General features: G+C 35.4%; 1 protein-coding gene across 1 annotated transcript in view; it reads right to left on the reverse strand.

Moving 5' to 3' along the window:
• Positions 1-2744, reverse strand: part of LOC127622340 (E3 ubiquitin-protein ligase LNX-like) — a 65590-nt gene extending 62846 nt beyond the window's left edge. Inside the window, 1 exon segment of the mRNA XM_052096416.1 lies at positions 2436-2744. The gene's annotated coding sequence lies outside the window, so the exon portion shown is untranslated.
• Positions 2745-12228: the final 9484 nt, after the last annotated feature.

Raw genomic sequence — 12228 nt, forward strand, 5'->3', positions numbered from 1 at the left:
TAGTGGAGCAGCAAGTTACGTCGTTGTACGGGAAACGCACCCCAGGATTGTTAAACTCTGTGCAAAACGTTTCCCTGCATATTCTAAATCTGTGCGAGTCAGAGGGTGCTAAGGTGGGACGCCCTTATTTGCTTTCGATAAGTTCTATTGAGCTCTCAAATGCACTGGACTGTCAGCTACACAAGGACTGTCTCCCTCATTTCCATGTTGCACACAGAAAAGTACAAATAAATACATGTATAAATAAATAAATATACATGGGAATATATAAATACGGAAATAAATATATGTGGGAAAAAATAAATATATAAAAATAAATGAACACATAAATAAAAAACTAAAAAACAATGCAAAATAAATAAATAAAATAAAACAAAAGTTACAAATAAATATAGAAAATAATAAAGGAATAAAGTCATACAATAATAAATTCAGGAATACATTTAATTAAAAACAAAATATATATTTGTTTTATCAAGACATTTATTCCTTTATTTATTTTTTTATTATTACATTTATTTATTTATTATTTTGCAGGTTTGGGCCTCCATATACCACCGGTGTTTTTCGAAAAAAATTAAGGCTTTCTTTAAAAAGACAACAGTTGGAGAAAAAAGCCCAGGGTGGATCTTTCGCTCTCAGTCCTGCTGTGGATCTGTCTTTGACTTTGTTCAGACATGTTTTAGTAGTATGTTCCACAGCATTCCTGAGTCTCTGGATGCCCACTGTTTACAGCGTGACATTAGAACAAAGAATCGGACCTAACAAGAAGCCTTGGGGTTCGCTTTTGTTTAAACTATTCAACTGTTGAGTCCTATAGCTAATTAATAATGCCCTACAATAATGATTAATGCTTATGATTAATGCACATATAATGACTATACAATGGAAACTATGGTTATTAATGAGCATAGTTACACACAAGAAAAACACAAAGATATGACAGGAGTGAAAGTGTGCGAGGTTGTTTTGTGCATTTCAGAGCGTGAGATAATTTCAGACAAAAAAAAGGGCCAATAATAACAAACATTGAAACATAGTGTATATTGTATCTCTTAAGAGACTTTTAGACAAACACCAATGTGTGAAATGAGGCAGTATATTTCTGCTATGTTGTAGAAGGAAACTGAACTGCACATCACAACTTTACATGAGTCTCCAGTATAGCATGTAGAGAATTACATAAGTGCTCATATGTAAATGTATATAGCACCACCCTACACACATATTTTGCCCTTTTTCTCTACCAACCCCTCTCCTTACCACTTACCACCTCTTATTTACATTATTTTTCTCTGCAACGTCTTCCTCCTCAACCCCTTTGTATTCCCTGTTCCTTCAGGCTCTCCATCACCCTCTCTTACTCCCTCTCTTTTTGTCATCTATTTATTCCACTGATTCTACATCTAAATGACATACAATGGTCCAAACATGTATTTGGACACAACTGAACACTTAAACCACACTTAAAATGTATGAATTTCATACATAACAATTATACAATCAAGTGGCATCTGTTATGAGGTAAAATGTCAGCTCCCTACAAGTTCACACAGGTGTTCTAGTGAATCAGATCATCTATTTGTTACATCATTTCATTATATTAAAACTTCTCTTCTTTTGATAACTGGCATGTTGTAAAGACTCATTATGTTTGACACTCTCAATAAAGTCATATCACTGATAGATTCACTGATAACAATAAGACATGCCAAATATGCGGCACAATTCAATAAAGATATGAGATAACAGCAAATACAGCACACACACACACACACACGTTAGTGTGGCTATCCTTATGGGGACCCTCTATAGACATAATGATTTGTATACTGTACGAACTATAGATTCTATCCCCTAACCCTACCCCTAAACCTAACCCTCACAAAAAACTTTCTGCATTTTTACATTTTCAATTAAACATTGTTTAATATGTTTTTAAGTTATTTGAATTATGGGGACACTAGAAATGTCCTGATAAAACACATTTATAGCATAATACCCGCACGCACGCAAGCGCACACATACACACACACACACACACACACACACACACACACACACACACACACAATTCTGCACACTGACAGGTGACTGGCTGTTGGGTTTTCCAGCTAAACAGACAGTAATGGCCAAAACTGGTAACATCTAATGATGACATAGATTAATCTGTGCTTTCACTGTTTATGCTGTAAATATCTGAACAGATACACCACCAGTTATACACGCACGTGTATCCATGTGTGCAAACACACACATTTTCACTGGCATTATTACTGAAAAGAGCTCATGTTGCTGTCTACACAAATAACATTTATCCACAGCTGTGCTGAGTCAACAAGTAAAAGGGCTATCAAACAAAGGTCAGTATTTTCCTACTGAGGTGAAAGTTGTTTCAGTAAATATTCTCAGACTAGTTAATTCCTCTCACTTACCTGTACAGGTAATCCAACAGCTACGGCAGATGAAAAATGAGATGGGAAGAGGGAGGGAAAGTGAGAGAAAGTAAAAGAAAGAGGACTTTGTCCCAGGGGCCACTTGTTAAAAATTGCTTGATGTGTGCTATTAAGGAGGGTCCAGTTAGGAGTTAGAGTTGTCCTGGTAGTCGCCAAGTGAATATTTTAGTCCAGAGGCCCCCCCGGCAATCCCTACATGCTCTGGGATGCCAGCTCCTGATGCACAAACACACAAACCTGATACAGGAAATGACAGAAAAGAGGCAGAGCTAAAGCAGTAGTCAGGTAAATACAAGAACTGCCCCAACCTGCTCTGGCAGGGCCAGGTACTGGTTTGCACACACACACACACACACACACACATACACACACAGAGAGAATGGCAGTGAGGAGAACAGCAGTCACTTTACTTTACTTAAGTGCTACAGTCTATTAACACACAATGCATTTTTAAAGGAATTTCAGTCAATATGGAAACAATTATGCGTGTATGTGTGTACACACAAACATAGACTCGACCACATGCCAAAACAGTTGTACCAACAGGAAAATATTCACTTGCTTCTTGCAAGCTATGACATGCCCTTGTAAAATCCCTGTACATAGCCCTGAACAAAGTGCCCTAAGAACCATAAATCCTCCACTGATGTCTATTTTCACTATCCAGAAGCCAACACCCATCCAAAAACACCTGATAGGGAGGGGGGCAGTGATGGGAGTAGCTTCACTACAAATAGTGAAGCTATTAGCTTAACTACATTTCTGAATAGCTAGATGGTAGCTTCATTCGTTTTTAAATCAAGTAGCATTTCAGTAGCGAAGCTATATTTTTGACAAGGTAGTGGCATAGCTTTGACAAAAGCTGTGCATTACATTTTTACATTTTACATTACATTTATTCATTTGGCAGACGCTTTTATCCAAAGCAACTTACAAAAGAGGAAAACATAAGCGAGACAGTGCACGAAATGTGCCATACTACAAAGTTTCACTATCATCAGAATAGTATACAAAACAGATTTAATTGCAACAAGAAATGTAAATAAAGAAAAATATATATATATTTTTATTTTTTTATTTTTTTTAGTGACCGGTTAAGTGCTTTTGGAAAAGATGTGTTTTTAGCCTTTTTTTGAAGATAGAGAGTGAGTTAGCTTCCCGGATTGAATTGGGAAGGTCATTCCACCACTGTGGTATGATGAAACTGAAAGTCCGGGAAAGTGTTTTGGTGCCTCTTTGTTTTGGTACGACAAGGCGACATTCCTTAGCCGAACGCAGGCTATGCCACTACACCATGCCTTGTACCCGGTGTTTACTAATGGCAGTTTTGAATCAGAACTTTGTGTCGGTTCCTTGCAATGATTGGTCTCACACGCACATGTATAAGCCATTTGAATTATGGGGACACTGCAAGTTGTGTTGCCACATGTTTTGGTCTTTCTCAACCAACAAGAGTGTGTCATGAAGTCATCATAATGCATCATAAAGGTTTCAAGCAGGGCTGGCCCATGGATTTGTGGGGCACTAGGCGAACTCATGAAAATATGAAAATCATGAAAATTGTCATAACTTTAAAACATCCATAAAACTGATTATTTTTTTTTTAAATAGAAAGCACTAAAAAAGAAGCAATATTATGTATAGCTCGGTAGATGACAAATAAATATCCCATAGCTTTTTGACTCAAAATGAAGATGTTAGGTTAAAATGTACATGCATGCATAAGGGAATATTTTATCACCTTAAAACTTTTTTCTAGAAGTAGAAATAAACTAGTGTCTCAATTAATATGAGGTAATGGAAAATACAACTATGATACTTACTGGGTTACATTTTACAACAATGTTTGCATTAGATATCATAACAATGTGTAATACATTTTCCAGCATTTATCAATCTTGGCTAAATTAAATTTATAAAAATACAATTGTTTATTGTTTGTACATGTTAGTTAATATTGTATTAACTAATGTTAACTTATAAAATGTTTTATGTAAAAACAATTCTATTCTATGTAGAAATTAACCAAATGTATTGTGTATAAATAAATGTATAATGCATAATTACAGTATGTACACTTCAAAATATATTTTTTGTAAACAAATGTAAAGAATAAACAAATGCCACTTAGAGAGCAGAAATCTTTGCAGATAGGATGTTTTGGTTATTTTCCAGTTTTATTGCTCATATTTTTTATTTATTTATTTATTTATTTATTTATTTATTTATCCTTTTATTCAGACTCATGGTCCATTCATACAAATAAAATAAAAACAATAATACAAATACAAATACAAATACACAACAAAAAGTTACAAATAACTCGTTTTTAAAAGACACTTATACCAGTGTTCCCAAAACTGAGACATGCAGCGTGTGGCACTGTACCTAACATTCACCAGCACCACAACAACTTGATTTACAGAATCATTCAGTTGACAAATGAACCTGAACATCGCTTTTTTTATTCATATGTTCACTCTATGTGGGTTTTTTGCATCTTTATATCAACAGTGTCCTTCCCAAGCAGATTATTCTTAATAAAAAGCCTTAATAATTTGACAAGCACTGATCTGTTATCCTTTAGACAAAATAAGCCTCAAAGACTCAAAAAGCCACAAATCAATATTTTTCATAGCTCATTTCCTGCGTTTCTGTCAGGCATGTGCATTAGTCAGCAAGGTGTGTGATCTGTGTCTAATAATACTGGTATAAATGCCTCGCTGCAGTTCCCAGTAATCCCAGCTTTGCATTCTGAATAAAATATGCAGATTAGTGTGTACTGCTAGCTTTACTTCTTGCTGATTTTGGATACACTGCTTTTATTTTATTTATTGTAACTTTCAGTTATTTGTCTTTTTGTGATTATTCAGAGCTCATTTAATATGTAAAATTATGTTTTTAGTTTGCACCGTCATTGCGATGCGTACGTTAATGATCAGGTCCATGTGCATTGCATATTTCCTTGAGTGTGTGCACCATAGGAACCATTTGATGGTGGAGAATTTCAAAATAATAGTCACCAATGTTTCTTAATCACATGTCTTGTTCATTTACTTTGCAAATATTCATGCACCCCCTGTTTCACTAGTTTGATGGTCCGGTATGGTCAACAGTAGGTTGAACAGTAGATTCCTATAACTGTAATTCTTTGAAATTCTTCTGAGTTCACATTTTCATATAATCCTTGAATGAGGTAGAGTGCATGAGAATCGAGTCAATCTCTTAATTCCGACCTGAATCATTTGCTTCATAAATAAAGATTATATATAATACATAATGAAAATGAATACAAGTAGAGGGGGCATTGGGTTTATGGAGGGATGCTGGAAGAACTTGCGCAGCACTTTATCTCCAAAACCAAACTTTTTTCCACTTTAGTTTGACCTCAAATATTGGTTTACAGAGGCAATCAAAATGATGAAAAGCAGTAGTTTGCAAGATGCAAATAGTAAACCTCATTTCATAAACATTTCTAAACCTCATTTCTACCTTTTCTGATGGAAAAGTTAGCATCAGAAGAAATGCTAATGCCAAGCACACTCTTAATGTCCTTTAAAAAAACAGTAAATTAGTAAACATATCATTAAATTATACAGTTGAGATGTGTTTGTTAAGACCCTCAAGAATTTCCAATGGAAATTTTTCTCTTTGAAAGAAGCTCAGTGCTAACAATGTTTGTTTTTAGCCAGCTCTGCTAATCTTCCAACATGAAACCAGCTTTCAGCTCTCCAATGACTTTGCTAAATACTGAGTGCTGTAAACAAGTCAAATTAATCTGAAATCAGCTCACTGTTCCCAGAGACAATGCTATTAGTGTAACAGATCAGCCTGAACTGCAGGTATATAGATCATCAAACACTCAACAACTGATTCAGACATGTAACAAATGAATAAACATGAATCAGTTGTTTGTTCCTAAACTTTATATAGGTCATTTTTATTTTTGTGTCATGTGAATATTTTGATGCTTACAGATGTCTGAATCATAAGGGAGTTCACAAGTGAAAAAAATGTTGTTCAATCACTGGCATGCTGGTTACATTTTGAATAATCACATCATACCAATAGCATCACTGTACAACTGCTAGGTGACCAGATGTCCCAACCCGATCTCAAGAGAAGTCATACGAATTTGTAAACGTTGGCTCAAACGTTTTTTCGAATGAATTATTACAAATGAGATGTACCCGTATGTGTAAAGCTGAAGTAAGCAAAAGTTCCATGTGTCATACTTTGTGCACATGCTTATTAATTTTATGCCATAAACTGAACTCCATATCTAAACTTAACCATAGAGTAGAGTCTGTAAGTATGATTTGAATTGTAAAGAGTATGTTTTGTATGACTGAAGAAAACAATTGTTGCGTTTTAAAAGAAGACAATGGACAGGTCGCCTGATTGGCTGTTGCAAAAGCCATATGAATTTATATAACCCAACTCGTACGATCTCACATGATTAAGCCAACTCATTGCCAACTTGTACAAATCAATACGATTTCTCTGTGAGTGTGTCTCTGTGCATGTCCCGGTTTAGCTGGGACAGTCCATCATGTTACCTGGTGTCCTAAAAATTCAAACCCAGTTTCAGGTTCACTTACTTAATGAAGTCTTCACAATACACTTCTAGCTACAATCTCTGGTATACAGTATTTGGTGGGATTCAATAGTAGAGAAGGAAAGCTCTTCCTTAGCCATTGCAAGTTCCGATACAGACTTACATTAATTCTAGAACATCATAAAATCACAGTGCAATGTTTATAGTTGCCAGAAATACACACTGCACTTTCTTATGCAATTACATGTTATGGTTTCAAGTTTCAAAGATGGACATGTTTGTGTTGAAAATATTTGAAGATATGTGTTGCTAAATGTTTGCTTAAACTGTAAATTCTAATGTACATTTTTGTTTGCTTGTTTATTTATTTTATGCTCTTTGTCACCAGAGAAAGCAGAGGGAGAATCAAAGGATGGGAAGGATTGTGGTTATTCCACATACACCAAATAATGCACTAAAATAAAATGGAAACAGCTGATTCTAATAATAGGTGCTACAGAAAAGTACAAGAGGTTTTAGAAAAAGCAAGCAATAAATCAACATTGACAATTGTACTGGAAGATATGACTGACTAGATGTAAAAAAAAAAAAGGTTGTACAGAGCTGTCTGGTGTGATTAATGTGAAATAATACCTTATAAAGTTAGTACTTATATCTGTTCATTATAAAATTTAATTCTGTGTTTTGTCATTATTTTGATTTAGCTTGTATGTACACCTCATTTGTATTTTGCTCAAACAGAGTGCTTATTTCATGGTGTGTAAATGTGACTGTTTTTGTTTTGTATTTGTCTGAAAATGGAAATTATTGGGTTATTAGATCATAAGTGAGTGCAAGATGGAAATGACTGCCACAGAAACCCAGTTTATTACAACATGCCAATGCCTAATCCTGCATCAACAAACACACACACACACACACACACACACACACACACACACATACACACACACGTTTGACAGTAAATCCAGACCCACTTCACCCTCATGCTTTGTATGTTATTATATCCCATTAAAATATGTGTGTGTGTGTCTGTCATTGAATCCGCTTTTAAGGATAAACCGATGAAGGTTTTCTGTGTTCTTTAGTGGTAAACTACACTGTCTGATTCTAAATCAACAAAAGCAGTTAGATAAGACTTCTGAGTATCAGTTTATCCTCTAACTCTCAAAGCATTATGTGATGCTGTGGTTATTGACACCAGCTGTGCGTTTTCATGCATGGGTGTGTTATTGACACCAACCTGGTCATGCATTGCTGTGTGCCTGACTGTATGTATTAGTATATTCTGATGGTGAAATATTATACAGCTGATTTTAACTGTAGGACACACACACATATTCACACACAATTAAGGTGACTTTATGTGGTAGCTTAATGAAAAGCACCCCACTTCCCATGATGCATTTTGGTCCCCCCCCCCACGTAGAGAATCACTCACACGCGCGCATGCACACACACGCACACACATGTGGCGCGGCTATCATTATGAGTCTCCAGAGACATAATGATTTTTATACTATATGAACAATAGATAAACCTATCCTCACAAAAAACTTTCTGCATTTTTACATTTTCCAAAAACATTGTTTAGAAACTGATTTGAATTATGGGGACACTTGAAACAACCACATTTATAGCATAATACCCTTGTAATTACCAGTTTGTAACCTAAAAAAATGTCCTCGTAAACCACCCAAGCCTTTGCTAGTTTTAATTCACTCATTTAATTTTATCCCACTTTTATCTCTCACGCATTAATTCTGTTGTTCTTTATATGTTTTACTCACTGACAATCTCTTTATTTTCCTAACCCTCTCTTCATTCTCTTCTACATCCTTTTTTATTCTGTGGCTTTAGCTTTAAAAAGTTTGCAATCTTCTATTCATTGGAATTTTAAGGGCAAGAGCGGCAAGTAAATGATACAACATTTCTACTGTTGAGTTCCATGGAAAGCCACACAGGCCTGGAATAATATGAGGGTGAGTTAACATTCTCTCATAATTTACTCACCCTCAAGCCATCACCGATTTCTTTATTCTGCTGAACACAGATTAAGATTTTTAGAAAAATATCTCAACTCTCTAGGTCCATACAATGCAAATGAATGATGGCCAGAACTTTGAAGGTCAAACCACATTTGGGCAGCATAAACGTAATCCATAAAACTCCAGGGGTTAAAACCATATCTTCAGAATTTATATGATAGGTTTAGGTGAGAAACATCAATATTTAAGTCCTTTTTTTAAATCAATTTTCCTAATTCACATTCTTCTTCTTTTGTTTTTGGCGATTCACATTCTTTGTGCATATCACAACTTATTAAGGAGGAGAATTGATAAAAAAGGAGTTAAATATTGATCTGTTTCTCATCCACACCTATTATATCACTTATGATGACATTAATTTAACCACTAGAGTCATGTGGATTACTTTTATGCTGCCTTTGTGTGCTTTCTGGACCTTTAAAGTTCTGGCCACCATTCACTTGCATTATATGGAACCACAGAGTTGAGATATTCTTCTAAAAATCTTAGTTTGGGATGGCATGAGGTTCCGTAAATGATGAGAGATTTTTCATTTTTTGGGTGAACTATCCCTTTAAGAGAGTCCTTTTCTAATTATTATCTGTGCCAATATAAACAGATTTGATTTAGATCAATGTCTATATCACTACATTTGAAGGAAGTTGGTATCCACTAATCAGTTTGAACGGGTTGGACGAAGATCAGATTCCAAATATGATTCATATCAAACTCTAAATAGATCTGGCTAGATCGAATGCTATTTCAGTCAAATTCAGTCCAAGTTCAAGTTTGGAACTTCTTTTTAAATTCTTACCAGGGACAGAGAGAGTGCAGTCTGCCCTTAACTACCCACCCTCCTTCTCTACCACTTTTTCTATTACGAAGTCTGGAACTATTTGGCTGTCCCACAAGATTCTGACATAAATGCCTTATAAATTGTCTCCAGATTTTTCAACAATACTCTCCCTCACCTCCCTCCCCAGCGACTCTAGATGTGAAAGGGCAGCCATTGCGCTTTATACAGCATACATATTTCATAGTTGCAATCCTAATGACGTTGTGCATATGAATATGCAAAAGAAAGACTTTGGGAAGAAGGTCATCGAACAAACTGCATGGCCGTGAGACAAGCCACTCATGAAATGGAGAAATATAGCATCAAAATGTGGGTTTGTCTCTTTGTTTGTATGTTTGAGAGAAAACTTCTCATGAAACAGGAGGAATGGGAACTACTCTGCTTTGACTGGGAGTAGGTTATGCTCTGCTTGAATTTTCAAATGGGTCTTGCTAGAATCATTTTAAGATAATAAGCCTGTTACCTCAGCATAACCCAAGACTTTCCATGATCTTTGTCCTAAGAAGTTTCCAGAACAATGAACACAACCTTTTACGCAACTGTATCTTTTCATGCTTCAAGAACATCCAATCAAAAATCATATCAATTTCCACCTCCACCAATCAGCTTCTAGTCCTATTGGAACTTCAGCATTCAGATTGAAGAAAAGGGAAAGTCTGTGCTGTCTTAAAGCCCAAGGGAACACAGTACACCACAATCCATCAGATGGTGCATGGCCATGCATTCAACAATCTAGCAGTCCATCAACTAAGCAGAAAAGCTATAACAGTAAGACTGACCACGGGGTACCAGAGGTGCCTTATGGAAATGGAACAGATGTTAATGGGAATTCAAAAGCTGGAACGATAGAGCAAATCAGTAACCAGACACTTTTTCAGCTGTCTTGGTTCCAGGAATGTTTTCTCGTAAATGTTTTCCCCCCATAGGAATTAAATAAAATCCTTCATAAAAGAATTCTAAGCCATGCACCAAACCAACCAGTTCTAATGTGAATTTCAATTAAAAAAAAATAAAGGACATAAAGACAAACATTCAAGACTGTGTACTTAATGTAGTTTAAGGAGGGAATAGACTAAAATCCCATGAATCATTGAGAAATCTTATTAAAAACTATAGAAATATATAAAACTATTAATTTTAAGTTGTTGATTAGTATAGAAACAATACATACAATACATTGTATTGGAAAATATCCAGATATGTACAAATAAATAAGTAGTTTGACATTTTTACATCCAGACTGTTCTTGACTGTTCTATTGCTCTATTCCAAAACCTAGTGAGCTGCCTATCGAATGTAGGCAGAATTTTAAGGCATCATAGGCACACTCAATTTCCAATTAAATTATCCAGTCTCCTAAGATACTTTCTTTAAACTAAATAAGGCACCATCACATGTACAAATCCAAGAATTGTGATAAGCTCTGTGAAAAGAATTGTGACAAGCTCTTTGAAAAATGTTATCCAAGATGGAGGACGAAGCAAGAGAAATGTTGAATATAAATGTACTTTAAATTAATTAATTTAATAATGAAAAGCATTGATAAAATATGAGTGCAATTTCTATTTATATATTGTTATCAGATTATTGCTCTATTAGAGTATTGTTCCTTTTGTGTCGTCTATGTTGAAATCAATTGTGAGTCAAGTCTTCTGTGCACTTCACCTGAGGTTCGCTATTTTTATGGCGCATGTTGTTGCTGCCTTTGTTAAGTGTTCTAAATCAGTCACTTTTGAGGTTCCATGACCTTTAGGCTGCTGCCTAAAGGGGAGGTCACATTACACTCCACACTCTATTCACTACCATTTAAACACATTAGAACACTGGAGCAGTAACTTAAGATAATAGGTAGATGTTTCGTATGAGGCTGTGTTCCAAAGTTCAGTTTGGTGAACTCTGAACTATGAGTCTGGATGAAGAGAGGACGCACAAACAAGAGAAAAGGGAAATGTCACACGCTGACCCCTTGGCTCAATTCAAAGGATACGTATTTCAAAGCTGCATGTTTTTATTGTTGCTGGAAAGTGAGTAGACAATATTTTCTAACATTTTTAATATTATATTATGGATTATTTGGGAAGTGTGGTTTACTAAAACGACACACCCTCCCATTTGGCATCATATCCAGGTCTGTTGCTTTGCCAAAAATGTTTTGCATGTTCAAAGCTTAGTGTGACTGCTCTTTAAAAGTAAGTAGTGAGGTATCTAATATCTCTCTCTTTCTTTCTTTCCCTCTATGAAAGTCTCTTTCATTCACTCCAACCCCCATATACACATTCACACAGACTGTCATGGAGACTGACAAGCTGAAATGTGGTTTTCACACACATT

Source organism: Xyrauchen texanus, chromosome 28 (genome assembly GCF_025860055.1).
Source record: "Xyrauchen texanus isolate HMW12.3.18 chromosome 28, RBS_HiC_50CHRs, whole genome shotgun sequence".
In the NCBI taxonomy this organism is placed as follows: domain Eukaryota; kingdom Metazoa; phylum Chordata; class Actinopteri; order Cypriniformes; family Catostomidae; genus Xyrauchen; species Xyrauchen texanus.